Consider the following 16,333-nt stretch of genomic DNA (forward strand, 5'->3'; position numbering starts at 1 on the left):
AAAATGTAAAAACTTAAATAAATCATATTTTGCCTACGACAATTGGTATTCCTAGGCGGTCACCCATCCAAGTACTAACCAATCCCGACGTTGCTTAACTTCCGAGATCGGACGAGATCGGGTGCATTCAACCTGGTATGGTCGTAGGCAGTATTGGTCAATATTTTTTGGTCTAAAATCTTTAAAAATGTTAACATTTAAATATATTTTAAAAATCATATTTTGCCTATGACAATTGGTATTCCTAGGCGGTCACCCATCTAAGTACCAACCAACCCGACGTTGCTTAACTTCCGAGATCGGACGCGAATCGGGTGCATTCAACTTGGTGTGTTCGTAGCCAGTATTGGTCAACATTTTATGGTCTAATCTATTTAAAAATGTAAAAACTTAACTAAATCATATTGTGCATACGACAATTGGTATTCCTATGCGGTCACCCATCCAAGTAGCAACCAATCCCGATGTTGCTTAACTTCCGAGATCGGACGAGATCGGAGGCATTCAACCTGGTATGGTCGTAGTCGGTATTGGTCAACATTTATGGTCTAATCTATTTAAAAATGTAAAAACTTAAATAAATCATATTGTGCCTACGACAATTGGTATTCCTAGGCGGTCACCCATCCAAGTACAAACCAATCCCGACGTTGCTTAACTTCCGAGATCGGACGAGATCGGGTGCATTCAACCTGGTATGTTCGTAGACAGTATTGGTCAACCTTTATGGTCTAACCTATTTAAAAATGTAAAAACTTAAATAAATCATATTGTGCCTGCAATAATTGGTATTCCTAGGCGGTCACCCATACAAGTACTAACCAATCCAGACGTTGCTTAACTTCCGAGATCGGACGAGATCGGGTGCATTCAACCTGGTATGGTCGTAGCCAGTATTGGTCAACATTTTTTGGTCTAATCTATTTAAAAATGTAAAAACTTAAATAAATCATATTTTGCCTACGACAATTGGTATTCCTAGGCGGTCACCCATCCAAGTACTAACCAATCCCGACGTTGCTTAACTTCCGAGATCGGACGAGATCGGGTGCATTCAACCTGGTATGGTCGTAGGCAGTATTGGTCAATATTTTTTGGTCTAAAATCTTTAAAAATGTTAACATTTAAATATATTTTAAAAATCATATTTTGCCTATGACAATTGGTATTCCTAGGCGGTCACCCATCTAAGTACCAACCAACCCGACGTTGCTTAACTTCCGAGATCGGACGCGAATCGGGTGCATTCAACTTGGTGTGTTCGTAGCCAGTATTGGTCAACATTTTATGGTCTAATCTATTTAAAAATGTAAAAACTTAACTAAATCATATTGTGCCTACGACAATTGGTATTCCTATGCGGTCACCCATCCAAGTAGCAACCAATCCCGATGTTGCTTAACTTCCGAGATCGGACGAGATCGGGTGCATTCAACCTGGTGTGGTCGTAGACAGTATTGGTCAACATTTTTTGGTCTAAAATCTTTAAAAATGTTAACATTTAAATATATTTTATGAATCATATTTTGCCTATGACAATTGGAATTCCTATGCGGTCAACCATCCAAGTACTAACCAATCCCGACGTTGCTTAACTTCCGAGATCGGACGAGATCGGGTGCATTCAACCTGGTATGGTCGTAGACAGTATTGGTCAACATTTATGGTCTAATCTATTTAAAAATGTAAAAACTTAAATAAATCATATTGTGCCTACGACAATTGGTATTCCTAGGCGGTCACCCATCCAAGTAGCAACCAATCCCGATGTTGCTTAACATCCGAGATCGGACGAGATCGGGTGCATTCAACCTGGTATGGTCGAAAGCAGTATTTCTCAACATTTTATGTCTAATCTAATTAAAAAAGTAAAAACTTAAATAAATCATATTTTGCCTACGACAATTGGTATTCCTATGCGGTCACCCATCCAAGTAGCAACCAATCCCGATGTTGCTTAACTTCCGAGATCGGACGAGATCGGGTGCATTCAACCTGGTATGGTCGTAAGCAGTATTTCTCAACATTTTATGTCTAATCTATTTAAAAAAGTAAAAACTTAAATAAATCATATTTTGCCTACGACAATTGGTATTCCTAGGCGGTCACCCATCCAAGTACTAACCAATCCCGACGTTGCTTAACTTCCGAGATCGGACGAGATCGGGTGCATTCAACCTGGTATGGTCGTAGACAGTATTGGTCAACATTTATGGTCTAATCTATTTAAAAATGTAAAAACTTAAATAAATCATATTTTGCCTACGACAATTGGTATTCCTAGGCGGTCACCCATCCAAGTACTAACCAATCCCGACGTTGCTTTACTTCCGAGATCGGACGAGATCGGGTGCATTCAACCTGGTATGGTCGTAGACAGTATTGGTCAACATTTATGGTCTAATCTATTTAAAAATGTAAAAACTTAAATAAATCATATTGTGCCTACGACAATTGGTATTCCTATGCGGTCACCCATCCAAGTAGCAACCAATCCCGATGTTGCTTAACTTCCGAGATCGGACGAGATCGGATGCATTCAACCTGGTATGGTCGTAGTCGGTATTGGTCAACATTTATGGTCTAATCTATTTAAAAATGTAAAAACTTAAATAAATCATATTGTGCCTACGACAATTGGTATTCCTAGGCGGTCACCCATCCAAGTACAAACCAATCCCGACGTTGCTTAACTTCCGAGATCGGACGAGATCGGGTGCATTCAACCTGGTATGTTCGTAGACAGTATTGGTCAACCTTTATGGTTTAACCTATTTAAAAATGTAAAAACTTAAATAAATCATATTGTGCCTACGACAATTGGTATTCCTAGGCGGTCACCCATACAAGTACTAACCAATCCAGACGTTGCTTAACTTCCGAGATCGGACGAGATCGGGTGCATTCAACCTGGTATGGTCGTAGCCAGTATTGGTCAACATTTTTTGGTCTAATCTATTTAAAAATGTAAAAACTTAAATAAATCATATTTTGCCTACGACAATTGGTATTCCTAGGCGGTCACCCATCCAAGTACTAACCAATCCCGACGTTGCTTAACTTCCGAGATCGGACGAGATCGGGTGCATTCAACCTGGTATGGTCGTAGGCAGTATTGGTCAATATTTTTTGGTCTAAAATCTTTAAAAATGTTAACATTTAAATATATTTTAAAAATCATATTTTGCCTATGACAATTGGTATTCCTAGGCGGTCACCCATCTAAGTACCAACCAACCCGACGTTGCTTAACTTCCGAGATCGGACGCGAATCGGGTGCATTCAACCTGGTATGGTCGTAGACAGTATTGGTCAACATTTTATGGTCTAATCTATTTAAAAATGTAAAAACTTAACTAAATCATATTGTGCCTACGACAATTGGTATTCCTATGCGGTCACCCATCCAAGTAGCAACCAATCCCGATGTTGCTTAACTTCCGAGATCGGACGAGATCGGGTGCATTCAACCTAGTATGGTCGTAGACAGTATTGGTCAACATTTTTTGGTCTAAAATCTTTAAAAATGTTACCATTTAAATATATTTTAAAAATCATATTTTGCCTATGACAATTGGTATTCCTAGGCGGTCACCCATCCAAGTACTAACCAATCCCAAAGTTGCTTAACTTCCGAGATCGGACGAGATCGGGTGCATTCAACCTGGTATGTTCGTAGACAGTATTGGTCAACCTTTATGGTCTAACCTATTTAAAAATGTAAAAACTTAAATAAATCATATTGTGCCTACGACAATTGGTATTCCTAGGCGGTCACCCATACAAGTACTAACCAATCCAGACGTTGCTTAACTTCCGAGATCGGACGAGATCGGGTGCATTCAACCTGGTATGGTCGTAGCCAGTATTGGTCAACATTTTTTGGTCTAATCTATTTAAAAATGTAAAAACTTAAATAAATCATATTTTGCCTACGACAATTGGTATTCCTAGGCGGTCACCCATCCAAGTACTAACCAATCCCGACGTTGCTTAACTTCCGAGATCGGACGAGATCGGGTGCATTCAACCTGGTATGGTCGTAGGCAGTATTGGTCAATATTTTTTGGTCTAAAATCTTTAAAAATGTTAACATTTAAATATATTTTAAAAATCATATTTTGCCTATGACAATTGGTATTCCTAGGCGGTCACCCATCCAAGTACCAACCAACCCGACGTTGCTTAACTTCCGAGATCGGACGCGAATCGGGTGCATTCAACTTGGTGTGTTCGTAGCCAGTATTGGTCAACATTTTATGGTCTAATCTATTCAAAAATGTAAAAACTTAACTAAATCATATTGTGCCTACGACAATTGGTATTCCTATGCGGTCACCCATCCAAGTAGCAACCAATCCCTATGTTGCTTAACTTCCGAGATCGGACGAGATCGGGTGCATTCAACCTAGTATGGTCGTAGACAGTATTGGTCAACATTTTTTGGTCTAAAATCTTTAAAAATGTTACCATTTAAATATATTTTAAAAATCATATTTTGCCTATGACAATTGGTATTCCTAGGCGGTCACCCATCCAAGTACTAACCAATCCCAAAGTTGCTTAACTTCCGAGATCGGACGAGATCGGGTGCATTCAACCTGGTGTGGTCGTAGACAGTATTGGTCAACATTTTTTGGTCTAAAATCTTTAAAAATGTTAACATTTAAATATATTTTATGAATCATATTTTGCCTATGACAATTGGAATTCCTATGCGGTCAACCATCCAAGTACTAACCAATCCCGACGTTGCTTAACTTCCGAGATCGGACGAGATCGGGTGCATTCAACCTGGTATGGTCGTAGACAGTATTGGTCAACATTTATGGTCTAATCTATTTAAAAATGTAAAAACTTAAATAAATCATATTGTGCCTACGACAATTGGTATTCCTAGGCGGTCACCCATCCAAGTAGCAACCAATCCCGATGTTGCTTAACATCCGAGATCGGACGAGATCGGGTGCATTCAACCTGGTATGGTCGAAAGCAGTATTTCTCAACATTTTATGTCTAATCTAATTAAAAAAGTAAAAACTTAAATAAATCATATTTTGCCTACGACAATTGGTATTCCTATGCGGTCACCCATCCAAGTAGCAACCAATCCCGATGTTGCTTAACTTCCGAGATCGGACGAGATCGGGTGCATTCAACCTGGTATGGTCGTAAGCAGTATTTCTCAACATTTTATGTCTAATCTATTTAAAAAAGTAAAAACTTAAATAAATCATATTTTGCCTACGACAATTGGTATTCCTAGGCGGTCACCCATCCAAGTACTAACCAATCCCGACGTTGCTTAACTTCCGAGATCGGACGAGATCGGGTGCATTCAACCTGGTATGGTCGTAGACAGTATTGGTCAACATTTATGGTCTAATCTATTTAAAAATGTAAAAACTTAAATAAATCATATTTTGCCTACGACAATTGGTATTCCTAGGCGGTCACCCATCCAAGTACTAACCAATCCCGACGTTGCTTAACTTCCGAGATCGGACGAGATCGGGTGCATTCAACCTGGTATGGTCGTAGGCAGTATTGGTCAATATTTTTTGGTCTAAAATCTTTAAAAATGTTAACATTTAAATATATTTTAAAAATCATATTTTGCCTATGACAATTGGTATTCCTAGGCGGTCACCCATCTAAGTACCAACCAACCCGACGTTGCTTAACTTCCGAGATCGGACGCGAATCGGGTGCATTCAACTTGGTGTGTTCGTAGCCAGTATTGGTCAACATTTTATGGTCTAATCTATTTAAAAATGTAAAAACTTAACTAAATCATATTGTGCATACGACAATTGGTATTCCTATGCGGTCACCCATCCAAGTAGCAACCAATCCCGATGTTGCTTAACTTCCGAGATCGGACGAGATCGGAGGCATTCAACCTGGTATGGTCGTAGTCGGTATTGGTCAACATTTATGGTCTAATCTATTTAAAAATGTAAAAACTTAAATAAATCATATTGTGCCTACGACAATTGGTATTCCTAGGCGGTCACCCATCCAAGTACAAACCAATCCCGACGTTGCTTAACTTCCGAGATCGGACGAGATCGGGTGCATTCAACCTGGTATGTTCGTAGACAGTATTGGTCAACCTTTATGGTCTAACCTATTTAAAAATGTAAAAACTTAAATAAATCATATTGTGCCTGCAATAATTGGTATTCCTAGGCGGTCACCCATACAAGTACTAACCAATCCAGACGTTGCTTAACTTCCGAGATCGGACGAGATCGGGTGCATTCAACCTGGTATGGTCGTAGCCAGTATTGGTCAACATTTTTTGGTCTAATCTATTTAAAAATGTAAAAACTTAAATAAATCATATTTTGCCTACGACAATTGGTATTCCTAGGCGGTCACCCATCCAAGTACTAACCAATCCCGACGTTGCTTAACTTCCGAGATCGGACGAGATCGGGTGCATTCAACCTGGTATGGTCGTAGGCAGTATTGGTCAATATTTTTTGGTCTAAAATCTTTAAAAATGTTAACATTTAAATATATTTTAAAAATCATATTTTGCCTATGACAATTGGTATTCCTAGGCGGTCACCCATCTAAGTACCAACCAACCCGACGTTGCTTAACTTCCGAGATCGGACGCGAATCGGGTGCATTCAACTTGGTGTGTTCGTAGCCAGTATTGGTCAACATTTTATGGTCTAATCTATTTAAAAATGTAAAAACTTAACTAAATCATATTGTGCCTACGACAATTGGTATTCCTATGCGGTCACCCATCCAAGTAGCAACCAATCCCGATGTTGCTTAACTTCCGAGATCGGACGAGATCGGGTGCATTCAACCTGGTGTGGTCGTAGACAGTATTGGTCAACATTTTTTGGTCTAAAATCTTTAAAAATGTTAACATTTAAATATATTTTATGAATCATATTTTGCCTATGACAATTGGAATTCCTATGCGGTCAACCATCCAAGTACTAACCAATCCCGACGTTGCTTAACTTCCGAGATCGGACGAGATCGGGTGCATTCAACCTGGTATGGTCGTAGACAGTATTGGTCAACATTTATGGTCTAATCTATTTAAAAATGTAAAAACTTAAATAAATCATATTGTGCCTACGACAATTGGTATTCCTAGGCGGTCACCCATCCAAGTAGCAACCAATCCCGATGTTGCTTAACATCCGAGATCGGACGAGATCGGGTGCATTCAACCTGGTATGGTCGAAAGCAGTATTTCTCAACATTTTATGTCTAATCTAATTAAAAAAGTAAAAACTTAAATAAATCATATTTTGCCTACGACAATTGGTATTCCTATGCGGTCACCCATCCAAGTAGCAACCAATCCCGATGTTGCTTAACTTCCGAGATCGGACGAGATCGGGTGCATTCAACCTGGTATGGTCGTAAGCAGTATTTCTCAACATTTTATGTCTAATCTATTTAAAAAAGTAAAAACTTAAATAAATCATATTTTGCCTACGACAATTGGTATTCCTAGGCGGTCACCCATCCAAGTACTAACCAATCCCGACGTTGCTTAACTTCCGAGATCGGACGAGATCGGGTGCATTCAACCTGGTATGGTCGTAGACAGTATTGGTCAACATTTATGGTCTAATCTATTTAAAAATGTAAAAACTTAAATAAATCATATTTTGCCTACGACAATTGGTATTCCTAGGCGGTCACCCATCCAAGTACTTACCAATCCCGACGTTGCTTAACTTCCGAGATCGGACGAGATCGGGTGCATTCAACCTGGTATGGTCGTAGACAGTATTGGTCAGCATTTATGGTCTAATCTATTTAAAAATGTAAAAACTTAAATAAATCATATTTTGCCTACGACAATTGGTATTCCTAGGCGGTCACCCATCCAAGTACTAACCAATCCCGACGTTGCTTAACTTCCGAGATCGGACGAGATCGGGTGCATTCAACCTGGTATGGTCGTAGGCAGTATTGGTCAATATTTTTTGGTCTAAAATCTTTAAAAATGTTAACATTTAAATATATTTTAAAAATCATATTTTGCCTATGACAATTGGTATTCCTAGGCGGTCACCCATCTAAGTGCCAACCAACCCGACGTTGCTTAACTTCCGAGATCGGACGCGAATCGGGTGCATTCAACTTGGTGTGTTCGTAGCCAGTATTGGTCAACATTTTATGGTCTAATCTATTTAAAAATGTAAAAACTTAACTAAATCATATTGTGCATACGACAATTGGTATTCCTATGCGGTCACCCATCCAAGTAGCAACCAATCCCGATGTTGCTTAACTTCCGAGATCGGACGAGATCGGAGGCATTCAACCTGGTATGGTCGTAGTCGGTATTGGTCAACATTTATGGTCTAATCTATTTAAAAATGTAAAAACTTAAATAAATCATATTGTGCCTACGACAATTGGTATTCCTAGGCGGTCACCCATCCAAGTACAAACCAATCCCGACGTTGCTTAACTTCCGAGATCGGACGAGATCGGGTGCATTCAACCTGGTATGTTCGTAGACAGTATTGGTCAACCTTTATGGTCTAACCTATTTAAAAATGTAAAAACTTAAATAAATCATATTGTGCCTACAATAATTGGTATTCCTAGGCGGTCACCCATACAAGTACTAACCAATCCAGACGTTGCTTAACTTCCGAGATCGGACGAGATCGGGTGCATTCAACCTGGTATGGTCGTAGCCAGTATTGGTCAACATTTTTTGGTCTAATCTATTTAAAAATGTAAAAACTTAAATAAATCATATTTTGCCTACGACAATTGGTATTCCTAGGCGGTCACCCATCCAAGTACTAACCAATCCCGACGTTGCTTAACTTCCGAGATCGGACGAGATCGGGTGCATTCAACCTGGTATGGTCGTAGGCAGTATTGGTCAATATTTTTTGGTCTAAAATCTTTAAAAATGTTAACATTTAAATATATTTTAAAAATCATATTTTGCCTATGACAATTGGTATTCCTAGGCGGTCACCCATCTAAGTACCAACCAACCCGACGTTGCTTAACTTCCGAGATCGGACGCGAATCGGGTGCATTCAACTTGGTGTGTTCGTAGCCAGTATTGGTCAACATTTTATGGTCTAATCTATTTAAAAATGTAAAAACTTAACTAAATCATATTGTGCCTACGACAATTGGTATTCCTATGCGGTCACCCATCCAAGTAGCAACCAATCCCGATGTTGCTTAACTTCCGAGATCGGACGAGATCGGGTGCATTCAACCTGGTGTGGTCGTAGACAGTATTGGTCAACATTTTTTGGTCTAAAATCTTTAAAAATGTTAACATTTAAATATATTTTATGAATCATATTTTGCCTATGACAATTGGAATTCCTATGCGGTCAACCATCCAAGTACTAACCAATCCCGACGTTGCTTAACTTCCGAGATCGGACGAGATCGGGTGCATTCAACCTGGTATGGTCGTAGACAGTATTGGTCAACATTTATGGTCTAATCTATTTAAAAATGTAAAAACTTAAATAAATCATATTGTGCCTACGACAATTGGTATTCCTAGGCGGTCACCCATCCAAGTAGCAACCAATCCCGATGTTGCTTAACATCCGAGATCGGACGAGATCGGGTGCATTCAACCTGGTATGGTCGAAAGCAGTATTTCTCAACATTTTATGTCTAATCTAATTAAAAAAGTAAAAACTTAAATAAATCATATTTTGCCTACGACAATTGGTATTCCTATGCGGTCACCCATCCAAGTAGCAACCAATCCCGATGTTGCTTAACTTCCGAGATCGGACGAGATCGGGTGCATTCAACCTGGTATGGTCGTAAGCAGTATTTCTCAACATTTTATGTCTAATCTATTTAAAAAAGTAAAAACTTAAATAAATCATATTTTGCCTACGACAATTGGTATTCCTAGGCGGTCACCCATCCAAGTACTAACCAATCCCGACGTTGCTTAACTTCCGAGATCAGACGAGATCGGGTGCATTCAACCTGGTATGGTCGTAGACAGTATTGGTCAACATTTATGGTCTAATCTATTTAAAAATTTAAAAACTTAAATAAATCATATTGTGCCTACGACAATTGGTATTCCTAGGCGGTCACCCATCCAAGTAGCAACCAATCCCGATGTTGCTTAACTTCCGAGATCGGACGAGATCGGGTGCATTCAACCTGGTATGGTCGTAGACAGTATTGGTCAACATTTTTTGGTCTAAAATCTTTAAAAATGTTAACATTTAAATATATTTTATGAATCATATTTTGCCTATGAAAATTGGAATTCCTATGCGGTCAACCATCCAAGTACTAACCAATCCCGACGTTGCTTAACTTCCGAGATCGGACGAGATCGGGTGCATTCAACCTGGTATGGTCGTAAGCAGTATTTCTCAACATTTTATGTCTAATCTATTTAAAAAAGTAAAAACTTAAATAAATCATATTTTGCCTACGACAATTGGTATTCCTAGGCGGTCACCCATCCAAGTACTAACCAATCCCGACGTTGCTTAACTTCCGAGATCGGACGAGATCGGGTGCATTCAACCTGGTATGGTCGTAGACAGTATTGGTCAACATTTATGGTCTAATCTATTTAAAAATGTAAAAACTTAAATAAATCATATTGTGCCTACGACAATTGGTATTCCTAGGCGGTCACCCATCCAAGTAGCAACCAATCCCGATGTTGCTTAACATCCGAGATCGGACGAGATCGGGTGCATTCAACCTGGTATGGTCGTAGCCAGTATTGGTCAACATTTTTTGGTCTAATCTATTTAAAAATGTAAAAACTTAAATAAATCATATTTTGCCTACGACAATTGGTATTCCTAGGCGGTCACCCATCCAAGTACTAACCAATCCCGACGTTGCTTAACTTCCGAGATCGGACGAGATCGGGTGCATTCAACCTGGTATGGTCGTAGACAGTATTGGTCAACATTTATGGTCTAATCTATTTAAAAATGTAAAAACTTAAATAAATCATATTGTGCCTACGACAATTGGTATTCCTAGGCGGCCACCCATCCAAGTAGCAACCAATCCCGATGTTGCTTAACATCCGAGATCGGACGAGATCGGGTGCATTCAACCTGGTATGGTCGAAAGCAGTATTTCTCAACATTTTATGTCTAATCTAATTAAAAAAGTAAAAACTTAAATAAATCATATTTTGCCTACGACAATTGGTATTCCTATGCGGTCACCCATCCAAGTAGCAACCAATCCCGATGTTGCTTAACTTCCGAGATCGGACGAGATCGGGTGCATTCAACCTGGTATGGTCGTAAGCAGTATTTCTCAACATTTTATGTCTAATCTATTTAAAAAAGTAAAAACTTAAATAAATCATATTTTGCCTACGACAATTGGTATTCCTAGGCGGTCACCCATCCAAGTACTAACCAATCCCGACGTTGCTTAACTTCCGAGATCGGACGAGATCGGGTGCATTCAACCTGGTATGGTCGTAGACAGTATTGGTCAACATTTATGGTCTAATCTATTTAAAAATGTAAAAACTTAAATAAATCATATTTTGCCTACGACAATTGGTATTCCTAGGCGGTCACCCATCCAAGTACTAACCAATCCCGACGTTGCTTAACTTCCGAGATCGGACGAGATCGGGTGCATTCAACCTGGTATGGTCGTAGACAGTATTGGTCAACATTTATGGTCTAATCTATTTAAAAATGTAAAAACTTAAATAAATCATATTTTGCCTACGACAATTGGTATTCCTAGGCGGTCACCCATCCAAGTACTAACCAATCCCGACGTTGCTTAACTTCCGAGATCGGACGAGATCGGGTGCATTCAACCTGGTATGGTCGTAGGCAGTATTGGTCAATATTTTTTGGTCTAAAATCTTTAAAAATGTTAACATTTAAATATATTTTAAAAATCATATTTTGCCTATGACAATTGGTATTCCTAGGCGGTCACCCATCTAAGTACCAACCAACCCGACGTTGCTTAACTTCCGAGATCGGACGCGAATCGGGTGCATTCAACTTGGTGTGTTCGTAGCCAGTATTGGTCAACATTTTATGGTCTAATCTATTTAAAAATGTAAAAACTTAACTAAATCATATTGTGCATACGACAATTGGTATTCCTATGCGGTCACCCATCCAAGTAGCAACCAATCCCGATGTTGCTTAACTTCCGAGATCGGACGAGATCGGAGGCATTCAACCTGGTATGGTCGTAGTCGGTATTGGTCAACATTTATGGTCTAATCTATTTAAAAATGTAAAAACTTAAATAAATCATATTGTGCCTACGACAATTGGTATTCCTAGGCGGTCACCCATCCAAGTACAAACCAATCCCGACGTTGCTTAACTTCCGAGATCGGACGAGATCGGGTGCATTCAACCTGGTATGTTCGTAGACAGTATTGGTCAACCTTTATGGTCTAACCTATTTAAAAATGTAAAAACTTAAATAAATCATATTGTGCCTACAATAATTGGTATTCCTAGGCGGTCACCCATACAAGTACTAACCAATCCAGACGTTGCTTAACTTCCGAGATCGGACGAGATCGGGTGCATTCAACCTGGTATGGTCGTAGCCAGTATTGGTCAACATTTTTTGGTCTAATCTATTTAAAAATGTAAAAACTTAAATAAATCATATTTTGCCTACGACAATTGGTATTCCTAGGCGGTCACCCATCCAAGTACTAACCAATCCCGACGTTGCTTAACTTCCGAGATCGGACGAGATCGGGTGCATTCAACCTGGTATGGTCGTAGGCAGTATTGGTCAATATTTTTTGGTCTAAAATCTTTAAAAATGTTAACATTTAAATATATTTTAAAAATCATATTTTGCCTATGACAATTGGTATTCCTAGGCGGTCACCCATCTAAGTACCAACCAACCCGACGTTGCTTAACTTCCGAGATCGGACGCGAATCGGGTGCATTCAACTTGGTGTGTTCGTAGCCAGTATTGGTCAACATTTTATGGTCTAATCTATTTAAAAATGTAAAAACTTAACTAAATCATATTGTGCCTACGACAATTGGTATTCCTATGCGGTCACCCATCCAAGTAGCAACCAATCCCGATGTTGCTTAACTTCCGAGATCGGACGAGATCGGGTGCATTCAACCTGGTGTGGTCGTAGACAGTATTGGTCAACATTTTTTGGTCTAAAATCTTTAAAAATGTTAACATTTAAATATATTTTATGAATCATATTTTGCCTATGACAATTGGAATTCCTATGCGGTCAACCATCCAAGTACTAACCAATCCCGACGTTGCTTAACTTCCGAGATCGGACGAGATCGGGTGCATTCAACCTGGTATGGTCGTAGACAGTATTGGTCAACATTTATGGTCTAATCTATTTAAAAATGTAAAAACTTAAATAAATCATATTGTGCCTACGACAATTGGTATTCCTAGGCGGTCACCCATCCAAGTAGCAACCAATCCCGATGTTGCTTAACATCCGAGATCGGACGAGATCGGGTGCATTCAACCTGGTATGGTCGAAAGCAGTATTTCTCAACATTTTATGTCTAATCTAATTAAAAAAGTAAAAACTTAAATAAATCATATTTTGCCTACGACAATTGGTATTCCTATGCGGTCACCCATCCAAGTAGCAACCAATCCCGATGTTGCTTAACTTCCGAGATCGGACGAGTTCGGGTGCATTCAACCTGGTATGGTCGTAAGCAGTATTTCTCAACATTTTATGTCTAATCTATTTAAAAAAGTAAAAACTTAAATAAATCATATTTTGCCTACGACAATTGGTATTCCTAGGGGGTCACCCATCCAAGTACTAACCAATCCCGACGTTGCTTAACTTCCGAGATCAGACGAGATCGGGTGCATTCAACCTGGTATGGTCGTAGACAGTATTGGTCAACATTTATGGTCTAATCTATTTAAAAATGTAAAAACTTAAATAAATCATATTGTGCCTACGACAATTGGTATTCCTAGGCGGTCACCCATCCAAGTAGCAACCAATCCCGATGTTGCTTAACTTCCGAGATCGGACGAGATCGGGTGCATTCAACCTGGTATGGTCGTAGACAGTATTGGTCAACATTTTTTGGTCTAAAATCTTTAAAAATGTTAACATTTAAATATATTTTATGAATCATATTTTGCCTATGAAAATTGGAATTCCTATGCGGTCAACCATCCAAGTACTAACCAATCCCGACGTTGCTTAACTTCCGAGATCGGACGAGGTCGGGTGCATTCAACCTGGTATGGTCGTAGACAGTATTGATCAACATTTTATGGTCTAATCTATTTAAAAATGTAAAAACTTTAATAAATCATATTGTGCCTACGACAATTGGTATTCCTATGCGGTCACCCATCCAAGTAGCAACCAATCCCGATGTTGCTTAACTTCCGAGATCGGACGAGATCGGATGCATTCAACCTGGTATGGTCGTAGTCGGTATTGGTCAACATTTATGGTCTAATCTATTTAAAAATGTAAAAACTTAAATAAATCATATTGTGCCTACGACAATTGGTATTCCTAGGCGGTCACCCATCCAAGTACAAACCAATCCCGACGTTGCTTAACTTCCGAGATCGGACGAGATCGGGTGCATTCAACCTGGTATGTTCGTAGACAGTATTGGTCAACCTTTATGGTCTAACCTATTTAAAAATGTAAAAACTTAAATAAATCATATTGTGCCTACGACAATTGGTATTCCTAGGCGGTCACCCATACAAGTACTAACCAATCCAGACGTTGCTTAACTTCCGAGATCGGACGAGATCGGGTGCATTCAACCTGGTATGGTCGTAGCCAGTATTGGTCAACATTTTTTGGTCTAATCTATTTAAAAATGTAAAAACTTAAATAAATCATTTTGTGCCTACGACAATTGGTATTCCTAGGCGGTCACCCATCCAAGTACTAACCAATCCCGACGTTGCTTAACTTCCGAGATCGGACGCGAATCGGGTGCATTCAACTTGGTGTGTTCGTAGCCAGTATTGGTCAACATTTTATGGTCTAATCTATTTAAAAATGTAAAAACTTAACTAAATCATATTGTGCCTACGACAATTGGTATTCCTATGCGGTCACCCATCCAAGTAGCAACCAATCCCGATGTTGCTTAACTTCCGAGATCGGACGAGATCGGGTGCATTCAACCTGGTGTGGTCGTAGACAGTATTGGTCAACATTTTTTGGTCTAAAATCTTTAAAAATGTTAACATTTAAATATATTTTATGAATCATATTTTGCCTATGACAATTGGAATTCCTATGCGGTCAACCATCCAAGTACTAACCAATCCCGACGTTGCTTAACTTCCGAGATCGGACGAGATCGGGTGCATTCAACCTGGTATGGTCGTAGACAGTATTGGTCAACATTTATGGTCTAATCTATTTAAAAATGTAAAAACTTAAATAAATCATATTGTGCCTACGACAATTGGTATTCCTAGGCGGTCACCCATCCAAGTAGCAACCAATCCCGATGTTGCTTAACATCCGAGATCGGACGAGATCGGGTGCATTCAACCTGGTATGGTCGAAAGCAGTATTTCTCAACATTTTATGTCTAATCTAATTAAAAAAGTAAAAACTTAAATAAATCATATTTTGCCTACGACAATTGGTATTCCTATGCGGTCACCCATCCAAGTAGCAACCAATCCCGATGTTGCTTAACTTCCGAGATCGGACGAGATCGGGTGCATTCAACCTGGTATGGTCGTAAGCAGTATTTCTCAACATTTTATGTCTAATCTATTTAAAAAAGTAAAAACTTAAATAAATCATATTTTGCCTACGACAATTGGTATTCCTAGGCGGTCACCCATCCAAGTACTAACCAATCCCGACGTTGCTTAACTTCCGAGATCAGACGAGATCGGGTGCATTCAACCTGGTATGGTCGTAGACAGTATTGGTCAACATTTATGGTCTAATCTATTTAAAAATTTAAAAACTTAAATAAATCATATTGTGCCTACGACAATTGGTATTCCTAGGCGGTCACCCATCCAAGTAGCAACCAATCCCGATGTTGCTTAACTTCCGAGATCGGACGAGATCGGGTGCATTCAACCTGGTATGGTCGTAGACAGTATTGGTCAACATTTTTTGGTCTAAAATCTTTAAAAATGTTAACATTTAAATATATTTTATGAATCATATTTTGCCTATGAAAATTGGAATTCCTATGCGGTCAACCATCCAAGTACTAACCAATCCCGACGTTGCTTAACTTCCGAGATCGGACGAGGTCGGGTGCATTCAACCTGGTATGGTCGTAGACAGTATTGATCAACATTTTATGGTCTAATCTAT

The 16,333-nt window shown here is 39.2% G+C and overlaps 33 non-coding genes and 54 pseudogenes across 33 annotated transcripts; all 87 read right to left on the reverse strand.

Annotated features, from left to right (window-relative positions):
* Window positions 1–30: 30 nt before the first annotated feature.
* Window positions 31–149, reverse strand: LOC146151214 (5S ribosomal RNA). The gene has a single exon (XR_014498145.1). It is a non-coding gene; the product is annotated as a 5S ribosomal RNA (ribosomal RNA).
* A 74-nt stretch (window positions 150–223) lies between these two features.
* On the reverse strand, window positions 224–342 carry LOC146151215 (5S ribosomal RNA; annotated as a pseudogene).
* Window positions 343–407: 65 nt separating this feature from the next.
* On the reverse strand, window positions 408–526 carry LOC146151216 (5S ribosomal RNA; annotated as a pseudogene).
* Window positions 527–590: 64 nt separating this feature from the next.
* Window positions 591–709, reverse strand: LOC146151217 (5S ribosomal RNA). The gene has a single exon (XR_014498370.1). It is a non-coding gene; the product is annotated as a 5S ribosomal RNA (ribosomal RNA).
* A 64-nt stretch (window positions 710–773) lies between these two features.
* LOC146151218 (5S ribosomal RNA) lies at window positions 774–892 on the reverse strand (annotated as a pseudogene).
* Window positions 893–957: 65 nt separating this feature from the next.
* LOC146151219 (5S ribosomal RNA) lies at window positions 958–1,076 on the reverse strand. The gene has a single exon (XR_014498257.1). It is a non-coding gene; the product is annotated as a 5S ribosomal RNA (ribosomal RNA).
* Window positions 1,077–1,150: 74 nt separating this feature from the next.
* Window positions 1,151–1,269, reverse strand: LOC146151220 (5S ribosomal RNA; annotated as a pseudogene).
* A 65-nt stretch (window positions 1,270–1,334) lies between these two features.
* On the reverse strand, window positions 1,335–1,453 carry LOC146151221 (5S ribosomal RNA; annotated as a pseudogene).
* Window positions 1,454–1,527: 74 nt separating this feature from the next.
* LOC146151222 (5S ribosomal RNA) lies at window positions 1,528–1,646 on the reverse strand (annotated as a pseudogene).
* A 64-nt stretch (window positions 1,647–1,710) lies between these two features.
* Window positions 1,711–1,829, reverse strand: LOC146151223 (5S ribosomal RNA; annotated as a pseudogene).
* Window positions 1,830–1,893: 64 nt separating this feature from the next.
* LOC146151224 (5S ribosomal RNA) lies at window positions 1,894–2,012 on the reverse strand (annotated as a pseudogene).
* Window positions 2,013–2,076: 64 nt separating this feature from the next.
* On the reverse strand, window positions 2,077–2,195 carry LOC146151225 (5S ribosomal RNA). The gene has a single exon (XR_014497283.1). It is a non-coding gene; the product is annotated as a 5S ribosomal RNA (ribosomal RNA).
* A 64-nt stretch (window positions 2,196–2,259) lies between these two features.
* LOC146151226 (5S ribosomal RNA) lies at window positions 2,260–2,378 on the reverse strand. The gene has a single exon (XR_014496134.1). It is a non-coding gene; the product is annotated as a 5S ribosomal RNA (ribosomal RNA).
* A 64-nt stretch (window positions 2,379–2,442) lies between these two features.
* LOC146151227 (5S ribosomal RNA) lies at window positions 2,443–2,561 on the reverse strand (annotated as a pseudogene).
* A 64-nt stretch (window positions 2,562–2,625) lies between these two features.
* LOC146151228 (5S ribosomal RNA) lies at window positions 2,626–2,744 on the reverse strand. The gene has a single exon (XR_014498371.1). It is a non-coding gene; the product is annotated as a 5S ribosomal RNA (ribosomal RNA).
* A 64-nt stretch (window positions 2,745–2,808) lies between these two features.
* On the reverse strand, window positions 2,809–2,927 carry LOC146151229 (5S ribosomal RNA; annotated as a pseudogene).
* A 65-nt stretch (window positions 2,928–2,992) lies between these two features.
* On the reverse strand, window positions 2,993–3,111 carry LOC146151230 (5S ribosomal RNA). The gene has a single exon (XR_014498369.1). It is a non-coding gene; the product is annotated as a 5S ribosomal RNA (ribosomal RNA).
* Window positions 3,112–3,185: 74 nt separating this feature from the next.
* Window positions 3,186–3,304, reverse strand: LOC146151231 (5S ribosomal RNA; annotated as a pseudogene).
* A 65-nt stretch (window positions 3,305–3,369) lies between these two features.
* On the reverse strand, window positions 3,370–3,488 carry LOC146151232 (5S ribosomal RNA; annotated as a pseudogene).
* Window positions 3,489–3,562: 74 nt separating this feature from the next.
* On the reverse strand, window positions 3,563–3,681 carry LOC146151233 (5S ribosomal RNA). Its single transcript, XR_014497654.1, has one exon. It is a non-coding gene; the product is annotated as a 5S ribosomal RNA (ribosomal RNA).
* A 64-nt stretch (window positions 3,682–3,745) lies between these two features.
* LOC146151234 (5S ribosomal RNA) lies at window positions 3,746–3,864 on the reverse strand (annotated as a pseudogene).
* A 65-nt stretch (window positions 3,865–3,929) lies between these two features.
* Window positions 3,930–4,048, reverse strand: LOC146151235 (5S ribosomal RNA). The gene has a single exon (XR_014498481.1). It is a non-coding gene; the product is annotated as a 5S ribosomal RNA (ribosomal RNA).
* A 74-nt stretch (window positions 4,049–4,122) lies between these two features.
* LOC146151236 (5S ribosomal RNA) lies at window positions 4,123–4,241 on the reverse strand (annotated as a pseudogene).
* Window positions 4,242–4,306: 65 nt separating this feature from the next.
* On the reverse strand, window positions 4,307–4,425 carry LOC146151237 (5S ribosomal RNA; annotated as a pseudogene).
* Window positions 4,426–4,499: 74 nt separating this feature from the next.
* Window positions 4,500–4,618, reverse strand: LOC146151238 (5S ribosomal RNA). The gene has a single exon (XR_014497027.1). It is a non-coding gene; the product is annotated as a 5S ribosomal RNA (ribosomal RNA).
* A 74-nt stretch (window positions 4,619–4,692) lies between these two features.
* On the reverse strand, window positions 4,693–4,811 carry LOC146151239 (5S ribosomal RNA; annotated as a pseudogene).
* Window positions 4,812–4,875: 64 nt separating this feature from the next.
* On the reverse strand, window positions 4,876–4,994 carry LOC146151240 (5S ribosomal RNA; annotated as a pseudogene).
* A 64-nt stretch (window positions 4,995–5,058) lies between these two features.
* Window positions 5,059–5,177, reverse strand: LOC146151241 (5S ribosomal RNA; annotated as a pseudogene).
* A 64-nt stretch (window positions 5,178–5,241) lies between these two features.
* On the reverse strand, window positions 5,242–5,360 carry LOC146151242 (5S ribosomal RNA). The gene has a single exon (XR_014497294.1). It is a non-coding gene; the product is annotated as a 5S ribosomal RNA (ribosomal RNA).
* A 64-nt stretch (window positions 5,361–5,424) lies between these two features.
* On the reverse strand, window positions 5,425–5,543 carry LOC146151243 (5S ribosomal RNA). The gene has a single exon (XR_014498537.1). It is a non-coding gene; the product is annotated as a 5S ribosomal RNA (ribosomal RNA).
* A 74-nt stretch (window positions 5,544–5,617) lies between these two features.
* On the reverse strand, window positions 5,618–5,736 carry LOC146151244 (5S ribosomal RNA; annotated as a pseudogene).
* Window positions 5,737–5,801: 65 nt separating this feature from the next.
* Window positions 5,802–5,920, reverse strand: LOC146151245 (5S ribosomal RNA; annotated as a pseudogene).
* Window positions 5,921–5,984: 64 nt separating this feature from the next.
* Window positions 5,985–6,103, reverse strand: LOC146151246 (5S ribosomal RNA). Its single transcript, XR_014498372.1, has one exon. It is a non-coding gene; the product is annotated as a 5S ribosomal RNA (ribosomal RNA).
* A 64-nt stretch (window positions 6,104–6,167) lies between these two features.
* Window positions 6,168–6,286, reverse strand: LOC146151247 (5S ribosomal RNA; annotated as a pseudogene).
* Window positions 6,287–6,351: 65 nt separating this feature from the next.
* LOC146151248 (5S ribosomal RNA) lies at window positions 6,352–6,470 on the reverse strand. Its single transcript, XR_014498549.1, has one exon. It is a non-coding gene; the product is annotated as a 5S ribosomal RNA (ribosomal RNA).
* A 74-nt stretch (window positions 6,471–6,544) lies between these two features.
* On the reverse strand, window positions 6,545–6,663 carry LOC146151249 (5S ribosomal RNA; annotated as a pseudogene).
* Window positions 6,664–6,728: 65 nt separating this feature from the next.
* Window positions 6,729–6,847, reverse strand: LOC146151250 (5S ribosomal RNA; annotated as a pseudogene).
* Window positions 6,848–6,921: 74 nt separating this feature from the next.
* LOC146151251 (5S ribosomal RNA) lies at window positions 6,922–7,040 on the reverse strand (annotated as a pseudogene).
* A 64-nt stretch (window positions 7,041–7,104) lies between these two features.
* Window positions 7,105–7,223, reverse strand: LOC146151252 (5S ribosomal RNA; annotated as a pseudogene).
* A 64-nt stretch (window positions 7,224–7,287) lies between these two features.
* On the reverse strand, window positions 7,288–7,406 carry LOC146151253 (5S ribosomal RNA; annotated as a pseudogene).
* A 64-nt stretch (window positions 7,407–7,470) lies between these two features.
* On the reverse strand, window positions 7,471–7,589 carry LOC146151254 (5S ribosomal RNA). The gene has a single exon (XR_014497305.1). It is a non-coding gene; the product is annotated as a 5S ribosomal RNA (ribosomal RNA).
* A 64-nt stretch (window positions 7,590–7,653) lies between these two features.
* On the reverse strand, window positions 7,654–7,772 carry LOC146151255 (5S ribosomal RNA). The gene has a single exon (XR_014495600.1). It is a non-coding gene; the product is annotated as a 5S ribosomal RNA (ribosomal RNA).
* A 64-nt stretch (window positions 7,773–7,836) lies between these two features.
* On the reverse strand, window positions 7,837–7,955 carry LOC146151256 (5S ribosomal RNA). Its single transcript, XR_014498561.1, has one exon. It is a non-coding gene; the product is annotated as a 5S ribosomal RNA (ribosomal RNA).
* A 258-nt stretch (window positions 7,956–8,213) lies between these two features.
* LOC146151257 (5S ribosomal RNA) lies at window positions 8,214–8,332 on the reverse strand (annotated as a pseudogene).
* Window positions 8,333–8,396: 64 nt separating this feature from the next.
* Window positions 8,397–8,515, reverse strand: LOC146151258 (5S ribosomal RNA). The gene has a single exon (XR_014498373.1). It is a non-coding gene; the product is annotated as a 5S ribosomal RNA (ribosomal RNA).
* A 64-nt stretch (window positions 8,516–8,579) lies between these two features.
* On the reverse strand, window positions 8,580–8,698 carry LOC146151259 (5S ribosomal RNA; annotated as a pseudogene).
* Window positions 8,699–8,763: 65 nt separating this feature from the next.
* Window positions 8,764–8,882, reverse strand: LOC146151260 (5S ribosomal RNA). The gene has a single exon (XR_014498572.1). It is a non-coding gene; the product is annotated as a 5S ribosomal RNA (ribosomal RNA).
* Window positions 8,883–8,956: 74 nt separating this feature from the next.
* Window positions 8,957–9,075, reverse strand: LOC146151261 (5S ribosomal RNA; annotated as a pseudogene).
* A 65-nt stretch (window positions 9,076–9,140) lies between these two features.
* On the reverse strand, window positions 9,141–9,259 carry LOC146151262 (5S ribosomal RNA; annotated as a pseudogene).
* A 74-nt stretch (window positions 9,260–9,333) lies between these two features.
* Window positions 9,334–9,452, reverse strand: LOC146151263 (5S ribosomal RNA; annotated as a pseudogene).
* A 64-nt stretch (window positions 9,453–9,516) lies between these two features.
* LOC146151264 (5S ribosomal RNA) lies at window positions 9,517–9,635 on the reverse strand (annotated as a pseudogene).
* Window positions 9,636–9,699: 64 nt separating this feature from the next.
* On the reverse strand, window positions 9,700–9,818 carry LOC146151265 (5S ribosomal RNA; annotated as a pseudogene).
* A 64-nt stretch (window positions 9,819–9,882) lies between these two features.
* On the reverse strand, window positions 9,883–10,001 carry LOC146151266 (5S ribosomal RNA). Its single transcript, XR_014495683.1, has one exon. It is a non-coding gene; the product is annotated as a 5S ribosomal RNA (ribosomal RNA).
* A 64-nt stretch (window positions 10,002–10,065) lies between these two features.
* Window positions 10,066–10,184, reverse strand: LOC146151267 (5S ribosomal RNA). Its single transcript, XR_014498514.1, has one exon. It is a non-coding gene; the product is annotated as a 5S ribosomal RNA (ribosomal RNA).
* A 74-nt stretch (window positions 10,185–10,258) lies between these two features.
* Window positions 10,259–10,377, reverse strand: LOC146151268 (5S ribosomal RNA; annotated as a pseudogene).
* A 64-nt stretch (window positions 10,378–10,441) lies between these two features.
* On the reverse strand, window positions 10,442–10,560 carry LOC146151269 (5S ribosomal RNA). Its single transcript, XR_014497316.1, has one exon. It is a non-coding gene; the product is annotated as a 5S ribosomal RNA (ribosomal RNA).
* Window positions 10,561–10,624: 64 nt separating this feature from the next.
* Window positions 10,625–10,743, reverse strand: LOC146151270 (5S ribosomal RNA; annotated as a pseudogene).
* A 65-nt stretch (window positions 10,744–10,808) lies between these two features.
* On the reverse strand, window positions 10,809–10,927 carry LOC146151271 (5S ribosomal RNA). Its single transcript, XR_014497327.1, has one exon. It is a non-coding gene; the product is annotated as a 5S ribosomal RNA (ribosomal RNA).
* A 64-nt stretch (window positions 10,928–10,991) lies between these two features.
* On the reverse strand, window positions 10,992–11,110 carry LOC146151272 (5S ribosomal RNA; annotated as a pseudogene).
* Window positions 11,111–11,174: 64 nt separating this feature from the next.
* Window positions 11,175–11,293, reverse strand: LOC146151273 (5S ribosomal RNA; annotated as a pseudogene).
* Window positions 11,294–11,357: 64 nt separating this feature from the next.
* On the reverse strand, window positions 11,358–11,476 carry LOC146151274 (5S ribosomal RNA). The gene has a single exon (XR_014497338.1). It is a non-coding gene; the product is annotated as a 5S ribosomal RNA (ribosomal RNA).
* Window positions 11,477–11,540: 64 nt separating this feature from the next.
* Window positions 11,541–11,659, reverse strand: LOC146151275 (5S ribosomal RNA). Its single transcript, XR_014497349.1, has one exon. It is a non-coding gene; the product is annotated as a 5S ribosomal RNA (ribosomal RNA).
* A 64-nt stretch (window positions 11,660–11,723) lies between these two features.
* Window positions 11,724–11,842, reverse strand: LOC146151276 (5S ribosomal RNA). Its single transcript, XR_014498583.1, has one exon. It is a non-coding gene; the product is annotated as a 5S ribosomal RNA (ribosomal RNA).
* A 74-nt stretch (window positions 11,843–11,916) lies between these two features.
* Window positions 11,917–12,035, reverse strand: LOC146151277 (5S ribosomal RNA; annotated as a pseudogene).
* A 65-nt stretch (window positions 12,036–12,100) lies between these two features.
* LOC146151278 (5S ribosomal RNA) lies at window positions 12,101–12,219 on the reverse strand (annotated as a pseudogene).
* Window positions 12,220–12,283: 64 nt separating this feature from the next.
* On the reverse strand, window positions 12,284–12,402 carry LOC146151279 (5S ribosomal RNA). The gene has a single exon (XR_014498374.1). It is a non-coding gene; the product is annotated as a 5S ribosomal RNA (ribosomal RNA).
* A 64-nt stretch (window positions 12,403–12,466) lies between these two features.
* Window positions 12,467–12,585, reverse strand: LOC146151280 (5S ribosomal RNA; annotated as a pseudogene).
* A 65-nt stretch (window positions 12,586–12,650) lies between these two features.
* LOC146151281 (5S ribosomal RNA) lies at window positions 12,651–12,769 on the reverse strand. The gene has a single exon (XR_014498594.1). It is a non-coding gene; the product is annotated as a 5S ribosomal RNA (ribosomal RNA).
* Window positions 12,770–12,843: 74 nt separating this feature from the next.
* On the reverse strand, window positions 12,844–12,962 carry LOC146151282 (5S ribosomal RNA; annotated as a pseudogene).
* A 65-nt stretch (window positions 12,963–13,027) lies between these two features.
* On the reverse strand, window positions 13,028–13,146 carry LOC146151283 (5S ribosomal RNA; annotated as a pseudogene).
* A 74-nt stretch (window positions 13,147–13,220) lies between these two features.
* Window positions 13,221–13,339, reverse strand: LOC146151284 (5S ribosomal RNA; annotated as a pseudogene).
* Window positions 13,340–13,403: 64 nt separating this feature from the next.
* Window positions 13,404–13,522, reverse strand: LOC146151285 (5S ribosomal RNA; annotated as a pseudogene).
* Window positions 13,523–13,586: 64 nt separating this feature from the next.
* On the reverse strand, window positions 13,587–13,705 carry LOC146151286 (5S ribosomal RNA; annotated as a pseudogene).
* Window positions 13,706–13,769: 64 nt separating this feature from the next.
* On the reverse strand, window positions 13,770–13,888 carry LOC146151287 (5S ribosomal RNA). Its single transcript, XR_014495679.1, has one exon. It is a non-coding gene; the product is annotated as a 5S ribosomal RNA (ribosomal RNA).
* A 64-nt stretch (window positions 13,889–13,952) lies between these two features.
* LOC146151288 (5S ribosomal RNA) lies at window positions 13,953–14,071 on the reverse strand. Its single transcript, XR_014498515.1, has one exon. It is a non-coding gene; the product is annotated as a 5S ribosomal RNA (ribosomal RNA).
* A 74-nt stretch (window positions 14,072–14,145) lies between these two features.
* LOC146151289 (5S ribosomal RNA) lies at window positions 14,146–14,264 on the reverse strand (annotated as a pseudogene).
* A 65-nt stretch (window positions 14,265–14,329) lies between these two features.
* Window positions 14,330–14,448, reverse strand: LOC146151290 (5S ribosomal RNA; annotated as a pseudogene).
* Window positions 14,449–14,512: 64 nt separating this feature from the next.
* On the reverse strand, window positions 14,513–14,631 carry LOC146151291 (5S ribosomal RNA). Its single transcript, XR_014498376.1, has one exon. It is a non-coding gene; the product is annotated as a 5S ribosomal RNA (ribosomal RNA).
* Window positions 14,632–14,695: 64 nt separating this feature from the next.
* Window positions 14,696–14,814, reverse strand: LOC146151292 (5S ribosomal RNA; annotated as a pseudogene).
* Window positions 14,815–14,879: 65 nt separating this feature from the next.
* On the reverse strand, window positions 14,880–14,999 carry LOC146151293 (5S ribosomal RNA; annotated as a pseudogene).
* A 65-nt stretch (window positions 15,000–15,064) lies between these two features.
* Window positions 15,065–15,183, reverse strand: LOC146151294 (5S ribosomal RNA; annotated as a pseudogene).
* A 74-nt stretch (window positions 15,184–15,257) lies between these two features.
* LOC146151295 (5S ribosomal RNA) lies at window positions 15,258–15,376 on the reverse strand (annotated as a pseudogene).
* Window positions 15,377–15,440: 64 nt separating this feature from the next.
* On the reverse strand, window positions 15,441–15,559 carry LOC146151296 (5S ribosomal RNA; annotated as a pseudogene).
* Window positions 15,560–15,623: 64 nt separating this feature from the next.
* LOC146151297 (5S ribosomal RNA) lies at window positions 15,624–15,742 on the reverse strand (annotated as a pseudogene).
* A 64-nt stretch (window positions 15,743–15,806) lies between these two features.
* LOC146151298 (5S ribosomal RNA) lies at window positions 15,807–15,925 on the reverse strand. The gene has a single exon (XR_014495684.1). It is a non-coding gene; the product is annotated as a 5S ribosomal RNA (ribosomal RNA).
* A 64-nt stretch (window positions 15,926–15,989) lies between these two features.
* LOC146151299 (5S ribosomal RNA) lies at window positions 15,990–16,108 on the reverse strand. The gene has a single exon (XR_014498516.1). It is a non-coding gene; the product is annotated as a 5S ribosomal RNA (ribosomal RNA).
* Window positions 16,109–16,182: 74 nt separating this feature from the next.
* LOC146151300 (5S ribosomal RNA) lies at window positions 16,183–16,301 on the reverse strand (annotated as a pseudogene).
* Window positions 16,302–16,333: the final 32 nt, after the last annotated feature.

This window comes from Ascidiella aspersa, chromosome 4, assembly GCF_963924565.1.
Source record: "Ascidiella aspersa chromosome 4, kaAscAspe10.2, whole genome shotgun sequence".
NCBI classification, from domain to species: Eukaryota; Metazoa; Chordata; class Ascidiacea; order Phlebobranchia; family Ascidiidae; genus Ascidiella; species Ascidiella aspersa.